This window comes from Pseudophryne corroboree, chromosome 12 (assembly GCF_028390025.1).
Source record: "Pseudophryne corroboree isolate aPseCor3 chromosome 12, aPseCor3.hap2, whole genome shotgun sequence".
Classification (NCBI taxonomy): Eukaryota; Metazoa; Chordata; class Amphibia; order Anura; family Myobatrachidae; genus Pseudophryne; species Pseudophryne corroboree.
The window spans coordinates 66,467,292-66,480,345 of record NC_086455.1 but is presented as its reverse complement, the minus strand read 5'-3'; the positions used below and the strand labels follow the sequence as shown (position 1 = coordinate 66,480,345).

At 47.0% G+C, this 13,054-nt stretch overlaps 1 long non-coding RNA gene across 1 annotated transcript in view; it reads right to left on the bottom strand.

Moving 5' to 3' along the window:
- LOC134980133 (uncharacterized) overlaps window positions 1-2,079 on the bottom strand; it is a 123,532-nt gene extending 121,453 nt beyond the window's left edge. The window contains exon 1 of the long non-coding RNA XR_010190334.1: window positions 1,931-2,079. This is a non-coding gene — a long non-coding RNA (uncharacterized LOC134980133). The remainder of the gene's footprint in view (window positions 1-1,930) is intronic.
- Window positions 2,080-13,054: the final 10,975 nt, after the last annotated feature.

The window sequence follows — 13,054 nt, the reverse complement described above, 5'->3', positions numbered from 1 at the left end:
TAAGGGGTCAATACACAGAGCTCGGGAGGGACCTGTTTTTTATAAGATCAGCACAGAGGACACGTGGTCACTCGCTTAGGTTAGAGAAGAGGAGTTTCCGCACATTGACGCGAAAAGGTTTTTTCACAGTAAGGACAATACGTGTTTGGAATTCCCTGCCTGAGAGAGTAGTAACAGCGGACTCAATCAACACCTTTAAGAATGGGTTAGATAAATTCCTATTGGGTAAAGATATTCAGGGTTATGGTGCGTAGGCATGCATTATAGTTAATATAACTAAATCCAAATGTGGTCGCACTCACACAAAGGAGTATAACATCGACTGGGGTGGCTCCCAAGAGGTCCAGAGTGTTAGTCCAGACGTCAACGTATAGAAAGACAGCATAAAGGGGCACTCACCAGAGTTTTGCACGTAAAAAGCATTAAATATTTTATTTATACTTATCAAGGTAATTTCACAATTAGAGTTCTTTCAACGTTTCGATCCATCAGGATCATCATCAGGAAAATACAGCATAGGCAGCATGTACAAAAAGTTGCATCCGTTCATGTACACCAGTATAACTAGTCGTAACATAAAAATAACTAGTCCTATAATAAGACTGCATGGGAGACCACAAATAGGTTGAACTCAATGGACAATTGTCTTTTTTCAACCTTAGTTACTATGTTACTATGCATAAGTAGTTCAGAGACCGCTGCTATTCTTGCATGTGACAAGATAAATGATTGATTTTATTTTTCTATTTGTATTTTAGGGTTGTTTAAGTTGTCTTTGTTCCACTACAAGAAAACTTTTTAAAATGGTTGTCTCTAAATTACATGGAACTATATATAAACAGTACCCAGGCATTATTAAACTTTTAATTTAAATGTAACATACACCATTGGTTTACATTTAATATACACAATCCATACCTCCCAACATGACCAATTCCAGGAGGGACAAAATGCTCTCTACCTGGACTTCTCTCTTAATTTATGATTTCATTACCTGTGTTGAAATACCTTCTTATCAATGAAATAATTCAACATAGGTGATACCAGTCATATATTAAGAGGGAAGTCCAGATAGAGAGCATGGATTCCAATTTTTTTACAATGTCTAGGTCGACAGTTAACAGGTCGACCCCTTATGGTTGACAGACTTTAGGTTGACACTGACAAAAGGCCAGCATGCCTTAGGTCAACACTGATGAAAGGTCGACATGCATTAGGTCGACACTGACAAAACGACGACAGGTTCAAATGGTCTACATTGTAATGGTTGACACACATGTTTGACACATGTCAACACAGCATTTTAAGGGTTTTTTTGTATTTTTTTCACTTTTTCCATACTTTACCATCCACATGGACTACGATTGGGAATAGTAACCTGTGCCAAGTACATTGGTAGCGGAACGAGTGAAGAGTGCCATGCAAGGAGTTCCCTGTGCTCTGATGGTGAAAATTTGCACAAAAAAGTTGTGTCAACCTTTTTGTGTTGACCATTTTCCATGTTAGTCTTTTCATGTGTCAACCTAATGCATGTCGACCTTTTGTCAGTGTCGACCTAAGACATGTCAACCTTTTGTCAGTGTCAACCTAATGACTGTCGACCATATTGGGTCGACCTAATGACTGTCCACCCCATACATTGTAGATCTTCTATACCACACCAAGAGAGCATTTGTCCTTCCTGGAATTAGTCATGTTGGGAGGTATGAACAATCTAATATACAACCACCTTCCCCCGGGCCACCCTGTCTTAAGTCCCCCAGGCCCCCCCAAGGCTTAATTCGTAACATTCTTTCCTTATAGCTCCATCTGATCTGGTTGCAATCTGTGCTGGAATGCAGAACTGCCTGCAAATACATGCCAAGAATCCATTGATGGACCTTGTCAGAATACCAGGTAAGAATAAAGGTAAGCTAGCCCCCTAGCTTACCTTTGCTGGGGCCACTTGGTTCATCTGGCAGTTAGATCTTCATTCTTTGTCCCCACCTGAGCTTTTTTTTTAGCTGATTTTGCAAATACAGAGGTATGGCCCACAGAACCCGAATTGAGATATGCACTCTGGTAGGTGGCCCTGCACCTTTCAATGGCCTTCTGAGTCACCACTTACCCTCATCCAACTAACTTTAGGGTCTGGTCCGCACATTTTGCTAACATCTACAGGCAGCTGCAGCTTCATCACTTGCTGCTCCAGTTCTGAATGTGGATCTTTAACCCACTGTATGCCTGTCAATTTTGTTCTCTGGATAAATATATCACACACTGCTTCAGCAGTCATCATTCATCTACTGCATAGGTCTGCAGACTCGGTCCTCATTACCCTACACAGTGCATGTTTTGCAGGTAACCCAGCAAGTGCACAGGTGTATTAAATACTCACAAACACATGTTAAAAGGTCCGCTGGTGGAGTTAATTATTTCACTTGCGATTCTGTGAGGAGACCTGCAAAACATGCACTGTGTGGCGTAATGAGGACCGAGTTTGCAGACCTATGAGCTACTGTATGCTGCTTATTCTTTGAGATCACCTCTACTGTTTACATAATAAATCACTGACGTGATGCTGCACTCATGTGGGTGTAAGTAATTATTACAACTATTCTTACATTTGACATCTCTAGTCATCTCCCTGCCTTCAGTTATAATAGCTTCTTGCACTTTACATCATAGTATACTAAGTGGGCCCACTTGTTGATTTGGAGAATGGGTCAGTCAGGAATAAATGCACCACGTCTTTTCAGATGTGACAGTAATGACTACACCTATGCTCCAGCTAAGTGATCTGAAAAACACGAACTGTAAGGGCTGTAACACACGTGCCGGCTTCAGCTGCCCGGCAAAATCCCGGACGGCTTTTTGACAGGCCGTGCTGCTGAGACACATTGAGAGCAATGTGTCCATTCTAGAGATGAGCGGGTTCAGTTCCTCGGAAACCGAACCCCCCCGAACTTCACCCATTTTACACGGGACCGAGGCATACTCGGATTCTCCCGTATGGCTCGGTTAACCCGAGCGCGCCCGAACGTCATCATCACGCTGTCGGATTCTCGCGAGATTCGGATTCTATATAAGGAGCTGCGCGTCGCCGACATTTTTCACTCGTGCATTGGAAATGTGGCTGGCGTCCTCTCACTTTGTTTCAGGGGGCTGCATATCTTTATGCTGACCAGTGACCACCAGTATTATACGTTGTCTGCCTGAAAAACGCTCCATATCTGTGCTCAGTGTGCTGCATATATCTGTGCTCACACTGCTTTATTGTGGGGACTGGGGACCACCAGTATATTATATAGAAGGAGTACAGTGCAGAGTTTTGCTGACCAGTGATCACCAGTATACGTTGTCTGCCTGAAAAACGCTCCATATCTGTGCTCAGGGTGCTGCATATATCTGTGCTCACACTGCTTTATTGTGGGTACTGGGGACCACCAGTATATTATATAGGAGGAGTACAGTGCAGAGTTTTGCTGACCAGTGACCACCAGTATTATACGTTGTCTGCCTGAAAAACGCACCATATCTGTGCTCAGTGTGCTGCATATATCTGTGCTCACACTGCTTTATTGTGGGTGCTGGGGACCACCAGTATATTATATAGGAGGAGTACAGTGCAGAGTTTTGCTGACCAGTGACCACCAGTATTATACGTTGTCTGCCTGAAAAACGCTCCATATCTGTGCTCAGTGTGCTGCATATATCTGTGCTCACACTGCTTTATTGTGGGTACTGGGAACCACCAGTATATTATATAGGAGGAGTACAGTGCAGAGTTTTGCTGACCAGTGACCACCAGTATACGTTGTCTGCCTGAAAAACGCTCCATATCTGTGCTCAGTGTGCTGCATATATCTGTTCTCACACTGCTTTATTGTGGGTACTGGGGACCACCAGTATATTATATAGGAGGAGTACAGTGCAGAGTTTTACTGACCAGTGACCACCAGTATTATACGTTGTCTGCCTGAAAAATGCTCCATATCTGTGCTCAGTGTGCTGAATATATCTGTGCTCACACTGCTTTATTGTGGGTACTGGGGACCACCAGTATATTATATAGGAGGAGTACAGTGCAGAGTTTTGCTGACCAGTGACCACCAGTATTATACGTTGTCTGCCTGAAAAACGCTCCATATCTGTGCTCAGTGTGCTGCATATATCTGTGCTCACACTGCTTTATTGTGGGGACTGGGGACCAGCAGTTTATTATATAGGAGGAGTACAGTGCAGAGTTTTGCTGACCAGTGACCACCAGTATTATACGTTATCTGCCTGAAAAACGCTCCATATCTGTGCTCAGTGTGCTGCATATATCTGTGCTCACACTGCTTTATTGTGGGGACTGGGGACCAGCAGTATTATATAGGAGGAGTACAGTGCAGAGTTTTGCTGACCAGTGACCACCAGTATTATACGTTCTCTGCCTGAAAAACGCTCCATATCTGTGCTGCACTGTAGTATATAGTAGGAGTACAGTGCATAATTTTGCTGACCACCAGTATATAATATATAGGAGTACAGTACAGAAGGCCACTGCTCTACCTACCTCTGTGTCGTCAAGTATACTATCCATCCATACCTGTGGTGCATTTCAGTTTTGCACAGTTTGATGACCACCAGTATATAATATATAGCAGTACGGTACAGTAGGCTACTGCTCTACCTACCTCTGTGTCGTCAAGTATACTATCCATCCATACCTGTGGTGCATTTAAGTTTTGCACAGTTTGCTGACCACCAGTATATAATATATAGCATTACGGTACAGTAGGCCACTGCTCTACCTACCTCTGTGTCGTCAAGTATACTATCCATCCATACCTTTGGTGCATTTCAGTTTTGCACAGTTTGCTGACCACCAGTATATAATATATAGCAGTACGGTACAGTAGGCCACTGCTCTACCTACCTCTGTGTCGTCAAGTATACTATCCATCCATACCTGTGGGGCATTTCAGTTGTGCGCAGTATATATAGTAGTAGGCCATTGCTATTGATACTGGCATATAATTCCACACATTAAAAAATGGAGAACAAAAATGTGGAGGGTAAAATAGGGAACGATCAAGACCCACTTCCACCTCGTGCTGAAGCTGCTGCCACTAGTCATGGCCGAGACGATGAAATGCCATCAACGTCGTCTGCCAAGGCCGATGCCCAATGTCATAGTAGAGAGCATGTAAAATCCAAAACACAAAAGTTCAGTAAAATGACCCAAAAATCAAAATTAAAAGCATCTGAGGAGAAGCGTAAACTTGCCAATATGCCATTTACGACACGGAGTGGCAAGGAACGGCTGAGGCCCTGGCCTATGTTCATGGCTAGTGGTTCAGCTTCACATTAGGATGGAAGCACTCATCCTCCTGCTAGAAAAATGAAAAGACTTAAGCTGGCAAAAGCACAGCAAAGAACTTTGCGTTCTTCTAAATCACAAATCCCCAAGGAGAGTCCAATTGTGTCGGCTGCGATGCCTGACCATCCCAACACTGGACGGGAAGAGGTGGCACCTTCCACCATTTGCACGCCCCCTGCAAATGCTGGAAGGAGCACCCGCAGTCCAGTTCCTGATAGTCAAATTGAAGATGTCACTGTTGAAGTACACCAGGATGAGGATATGGGTGTTGCTGGCGCTGAGGAGGAAATTGACAAGGAGGATTCTGATGGTAAAGGTGGTTTGTTTAAGTCAGGCACCCGGGGCAGCCTGGGCGGTGAGAAACGTGTTTCCGTTATCCACCATTAATTCAGAGGCAACTACAGACTTGATTGAGATACTGTGTCCCCAGTACCAAATACCATCTATGTTCCATTTCTCTAGGCAGGCGATACCGAAAATGAACACAGACCTCAGAAAAAGAGTCACCAGTGTCCTAAAAAATGCAGTTGTACCCAATGTGCACTTAACCACGGACATGTGGACAAGTGGAGCAGGGCAGACTCAGGACTATATGACTGTGACAGCCCACTGGGTAGATGTATTGCCTCCCGCAGCAAGAACAGCAGCGGCGGCACCAGTAGCAGCATCACGCAAACGCCAACTCGTTCCTAGGCAGGCTACGCTTTGTATCACCGCTTTCCAGAAGAGGCACACAGCTGACAACCTCTAACGGAAACTGAGGAACATCATCGCAGAATGGCTTACCCCAAATGGACTCTCCTGGGGATTTGTGACATCGGACAACACCAGCAATATTGTGCGTGCATTACATCTGGGCAAATTCCAGCACGTCCCATGTTTTGCACATACATTGAATTTGGTGGTGCAGAATTATTTAAAAAACGACAGGGGCGTGCAAGAGATGCTGTCGGTGGCCCGAAGAATTGCGGGCCACTTTCGGCATTCAGCCACCGCGTGCCGAAGACTGGAGCACCAGCAAACAGTCCTGAACCTGCCCTGTCATCATCTGAAGCAAGAGGTGGTAACGAGGTGGAATTCAACCCTCTATATGCTTCAGAGGATGGAGGAGCACCAAAAGGCCATTCAAGCCTATACATCTGCCTACGATATATGCAAAGGAGGGGGAATGCACCTGACTCAAGCGCAGTTTGCACATTTTGGCCACCGTGCTCGATCCTAGATTTAAAACCTACGTTGTATCTCTCTTTCCGGCAGACACAAGTCTGCAGAGGTTCAAAGACCTGCTGGTAAGAAAATTGTCAAGCGGAAACGTGACCCGTCAACAGCTCCTCCTTCACATTCTCCCGCAACTGGGGGTGCGAGGAAAAGGCTAAGAATTCCAAGCCCACCCGCTGGCGGTGATGCAGGGCAGTCTGGAGCGAGTGCTGACATCTGGTCCGGACTGAAGGACCTGCCAACGATTACTGACATGTCGTCTACTGTCACTGCATATGATTCTCTCACCATTGAAAGAATGGTGGAGAATTATATGAGTGACCGCATCCAAGTAGGCACATCAGACAGTCCGTACGTATACTGGCAGGAAAAAGAGGCAATTTGGAGGCCCTTGCAGAAACTGGCTTTATTTTACCTAAGTTGCCCACCCTCCAGTGTGTACTCCGAAAGAGTGTTTAGTGCAGCCGCTCACCTTGTCAGCAATCGGCGTACGAGGTTACTTCCAGAAAATGTGGAGAAGATGATGTTCATCAAAATGAATTATAATCAATTCCTCCGTGGAGACATTCACCAGCAGCAATTGCCTCCAGAAAGTACACAGGGACCTGAGATGGTGGATTCCAGTGGGGACGAATTAATAATCTGTGAGGAGGGGGATGTACACAGTGAAAGGGGTGAGGAATCGGACAATGAGGAGGAGGTGGACATCTTGCCTCTGTAGAGCCAGTTTGTGCAAGGAGAGATTGATTGCTTCTTTTTTGGTGGGGGCCCAAACCAACCAGTCATTTCAGTCACAGTTGTGTGGCAGACCCTGTCGCTGAAATGATGGGTTCGTTAAAGTGTGCATGTCCTGTTTATACAACATAAGTGTGGGTGGGAGGGCCCAAGGACAATTCCATCTTGCACCTCTTTTTTCTTTCATTTTTCTTTGCATCATGTGCTGTTTGGGGACTATTTTTTTGAAGTGCCATCCTGCCTGACACTGCAGTGCCACTCCTAGATGGGCCAGGTGTTTGTGTCGGCCACTTGTGTCGCTTAGCTTAGCCATCCAGCGACCTTGGTGCACCTCTTTTTTTCTTTGCATTATGTGCTGTTTAGGGACTATTTTTTTGAAGTGCCATCCTGTCTGACACTGCAGTGCCACTCCTAGATGGGCCAGGTGTTTGTGTCGGCCACTTGTGTCGCTTAGCTTAGCCATCCAGCGACCTTGGTGCACCTCTTTTTTTTCTTTGCATCATGTGCTGTTTGGGGACTATTTTTTTGAAGTGCCATCCTGTCTGACACTGCAGTGCCACTCCTAGATGGGCCAGGTGTTTGTGTCGGCCACTTGGGTCGCTTAGCTTAGTCATCCAGCGACCTCGGTGCAAATTTTAGGACTAAAAATAATATTGTGAGGTGTGAGGTGTTCAGAATAGACTGAAAATGAGTGGAAATTATGGTTATTTAGGTTAATAATACTATGGGATCAAAATGACCCCCAAATTCTATGATTTAAGCTGTTTTTGAGGGGTTTTTGTAAAAAAACACCCGAATCCAAAACACACCCGAATCCGACAAAAAATTTTCAGGGACGTTTTGCCAAAACGCGTCCGAATCCAAAACACGGCCGCGGAACCGAATCCAAAACCAAAACCCGAAAAATTTCTGGTGCACATCACTAGTCCATTCACACGTCACGGCCCTGGCACGGCTGCCGGGTTTCAGCCGGAACTATCCACTGGAAGGTCCGGCTGCTGGCCCGGGGCCGTGCCGTCTTTGGAGGCAGCGAACCGTGTGTGTGAAGGGGAGCTCTCACACACAACGGGTTTTTTAGCCGCCGCCGCTGCTGCTGCGCATGCGCACAGCATTACACACGGCTCAAAGCCGTTGTGTGTGAAAGACCCTCCCGGAAGGCAAAAAGCCGGACAAAGTTTTTCTGGCTTTTTGCCATCCAGGGAAAACCGGAGCATGTGTTACAGCCCTTAGGGGACCTCAAGGACCTGGTTGCCCATTACTGGTATACTGTAGATAGCGTAAGAAGCCTTTGAATTATCTGATTCCTCTTGATTGATAACTGAAATGTGAACTCTTTGCATTAAACACTGGACCACTTGGGCTTCTGATATATACTCATAAACAGAGCCGGACGTCACATGCAGCAGCTCCAAGAGAAAAAAATAGTGCCGAACTGCCTGCCAGTGCAGGCGGGCTGAACAGGCAGGGGTGGACCTAAAATTGATGCGTTTGCAATTAAATCACAAACACATCGCACTGCAGCACCACACACATTCTGGGTGACCTTGCCATGTGCTGGGCAGCCCTCAGCATGTGAGTAGATGGACGCAGATCTTGCTGCTGATGCAAGATTTGCGTCCATCTCTGTATAACCCCCTCTATTCATCGAGTTACCTGCCCTTGCATAGAAAGCGAGAGAACTATTTGAAGCTTACCTTGTACTTTTTGAAAAAATGGTTCAGCATTGCAGCTGAGCAGATCTATGTAGAGTGTGTCTGTAAGGAATTGGATGTGTGGCTGCACACTACATAGATCTGCTCAATTGCAATGCTGACTATAGTTTTTACAAAGTACAAATCTCAAAGTATTTATGTAGGATCAAATAGCTAAATGAGTAGGGTGTTTGACTGGAATGCAACAGGTTATGGGGTTGAATCCTGGGTATGGCAGTATTTTGGAATGTGTTATTTAATAAAGGGTATTATAACTGAACAACAACAAGTTCTCAAGTTAAGAGGAGGTATTCATGTGATCGCCGGTCAGCTGACCGACAGTCACATGATCTCCTCCACCAGCCCGACGGGTCACTGTCCCGATGGTCGGCATGCCGACCAACAGGGACTATTTCCACTCGTGGGTGTCCACGACACCCATAGAGTGGGAATAGAACCCGTGGCGACCGCAGGTCACCACCGAGTCCAGAGCGTGGCGAGCGCAGCGAGCCCGCAAGGGGCTTGCTGCACTCGCCCCTCCCCGGCGGGATCCCGGCGTCGGTATGCTGCCGGGATCCCGGCGTCGGTAAGCTGACCGGCGGTCAGGAGACCGCCGGTCAGCCGTACTACACCCCAAGTTAAGTGCATGAATGTGGTATAAAGAGGATTTGTGTCCAAATCCATTTTCTCTACCATCCATTAGGGATACTGGGGACAGATTAGTATGATGGGGTATAGACGGGTCCAAAGGAGCCAGTGCACTTTACATTTCTTCATCTGGTTGTGCTGGCTCCTCCCCTCTATGCCTCCTCCTACAGGTTAGTTTAGAAAAAAGTGCCCTCAGGAGAGGATGCACACTCTGCAAGCTCCAGAGTGTTTTCTTCAATTTCTTTTAAACTTTTATTTCTTTCGGTATGCTGTTTGGGCAACAGCATACATGCACCATGGGAGTTAGTGTGGGGACGGTCACCGACATCTTGAGGTGCAGAGCCACTTCCCCGCTGCAGGACCACTGTCCTGAGGGGCTGATTATTCAGCGGGGCATGGCGACTTGGCTGTCACAGCATGCCGCACACCCCTAACGCTGCCTGAAGGTGATCATCGGTGGGGAGTACACACCAGGGACCCCACTAGGGGGGTCCCCCGGTTCACTGTAAAGCAGAAGCACGGCTGAGGCGTACGGGTCCCTCCTGGCTAAATATAAGGTGATGGTGGAAATGATGTTTTTAGCTCAGGGTCCAGGGGGTCAACGTAATTCCATACCTGGACGATCTCCTTATAAAAGCGAGTTCCAGGGAGCTTCTATTGTTCCATATAGATTGCACGATCCAACTTCTGTCTCACCACGGGTGGATCCTCAATTTGCAGAAGTCCCACCTGGAACCGTCTCAGCGGCTCCTGTTTCTGGGCATGCTCCTGGATACGGTAGCACAGAAAGTGTTCCTTCCAGAGGAAAAAGTGAGAACACTTCAAGAAATAGTTTGCATGGTGCTCCGACCTGCTCGAGTATCCATTCATCTTTGCATAAAATTGTTGGGAAAGATGGTGGCCTCATACGTGGTGATACAGTTCAGAAGGTTTCATGCCAGACCGTTCCAATTGGATATCCTGAACAAAGGGTCCGGCTCCCATCTTCAGATGCACCGCATGATTCAGCTGTCACCCCAGGCCAGGATTTCACTCCTGTGGTGGCTACAGTCTTTCAACCTGCAGGAAGGTCGAAGCTTTGGGATTCAGGATTGGATCCTCCTCACGACGGATGCGAGTCTGAGAGGATGGGGAGCTGTCATCCAGGGGACCAGTTCCAGGGCAGGTGGTCTGCCCAAGAGGCCCGCCTTCCGATCAACATCCTGGAACTTCAGGCCACCTACAATGCTCTGATTCAGGCCTCCCCTCTACTCAGGGATCAGGCGATCCAGATTCAGTCGGACAATGCCACGGCTGTGGCGTACATCAATCGACAAGGAGGGACAAAAAGCAGAACCTGCATGCAAGAAGTGTCAAGAATACTCTTCTGGGCCGAAAGAATGCAAGAGCACTGTCCGCAATCTTCAACACGGGGGTGGACAACTGGTAAGCGGACTTCCTCAGTCGCCACGATCTCCACCCAGGGGATTGGGGACTACATCCTCAGGTGTTTCAACAGATCATTGACAAGTGGGGCTGCCCACAGATCGACATGATGGCCTCTCGCCTCAACAAGAAGCTTCGTTGCTGTACCTCGTGAACCAGAGATCCTCTGGCGAGCGCAGTGGATGCGCTGACAATGCCTTGGCCTTACCAGCTGGTCAATAGAATCAGGCATCAAGGAGTGCAGACAATCTTGATTGGCCGGGATTGGCCCCGAGAAGCGTGGTTCACGGCTCTTCTGGACATGACCGTAGAATACCCTTGGCCTCTGCCGCTAAGAAGAGATCTTCTTCAGCAAGGACCGTTCATCTACCCGGACTTAAGCCGGCTTCGTTTGACGGCATGGAAGTTGAGCGGGACATCCTAGCTCACAAAGGGCTTTCTAAAAATGTCATTGCCACTATGGTGCAAACCAGAAAACCTGTAACGTCAAAACACTAGCATCATATCTGGCAGAGATATGTCTCTTGGTGTGAGGAATGCACATATCCGTCTGCGGAATTCCACTTGGGGAGATTCCTTCATTTCCTGCAGACAGGAGTGGATAAATATTTACGTCTTGGATCCATTAAGGTCAGCTCTTTCCATCTTCTTCCAGAAGACGTTGGCTCTTCTTTCAGAAGTTCAGACTTTCTTGCAAGGGGTGCTTCACATACAACCTCTGGTTGTGCCGCCTACGGCACCTTGGGATTTGGATGTGGTGTTACGCTTTCTACCGTCCTCCTGCTTTGAACCTGTGATGACGGTAGAAGACAAGTACCTCACATGGAGGACGGTGATGTTACTGGCCCTGGCTTCTGCTAGACGTGTCTCAGAATTAGGGGCCTTATCGTGTTAAAGTTCCTACTTGGTATTCTCCGCGTTTCACTTGAATCAACCTATTGTGATTCCGTCCAGTTCTGGCACTTCTGCCCCTCTGGAGGCATTTGATGCAGTGCGAGCCTTAAAAATCTATGTCAAGAGGATGGCTCGGATCAGAAAGACGAATTCCTTGTTCTTGCTGTATACCTATGTGTCGGCAGCCTTACCTGTTCCACAGTCTCTGAAGGCCCACTCTACAAGATCGTGGGGTCTTCCTGGGCAGCTGCCCGTGGAGTCTTGGCTCTTCAACTGTGCTGAGTGGCTACCTGGTCAGGGAAGACCACCTTTGTGGAGTTCTAAAAATTTGATACCCTGGCCAAAGAGTATACTCAGTTTGGACAGGCGGTACTGCAGACGTCTCCGCACATTCCCACCCATTCTGGAAGCTTTGGGACATCCCCATTGTACTAATCTGTCCCCCAGTACCCCTTATGGATGCTAGAGAAAATAGGATTTTAAATACCTACTGCTAAAATCCTTTCCTCATAGTCTATAAGGGATATTGGGCGCCCTCCTCTGTGCGGTGACTTTCTGCAGGTTCTCTGTTAGGTGTTACCTTTTCAGCTGTTGCTGTTGATGTTGCCAGCCATTGCTGGCCCAGTTATGTTTTGGTGTGCTGGTGTGTAAATCTCACCACACTTATTGCTGTTATGTTCCTTCTCTCAAGTATGTTATTGTCCTTCGGGCACTGTTTTACAAATAACTGACCTGTAGTAGGAGGCATAGAGGGGAGGAGCCAGCACACCCAGTTGAAGAAATTTAAAGTGCACTGGCTCTTTTGGACCCATCTATACCCCATCGTACTAATCTGTCCCCAATATCCCTTATGGACTACGAGAAAAGGATTTACCGGTAGGTATTTAAAATCTTATTTTCTTGCGATGTTCTATAATCATATATGTATTATATATATACTAGGTGATTCATCGCGCCCTACGGGCGCTCTTCACACCGTCGTTAGGGGCTACGCCCCGTTAACCTCTGCATGCCTTTGAACATACGCAGGGCGGTAGATAACAGAACCAGAAACGCAGGGCAGTATAGAGGGCATACAGAAATGGTGTCCAGTTGA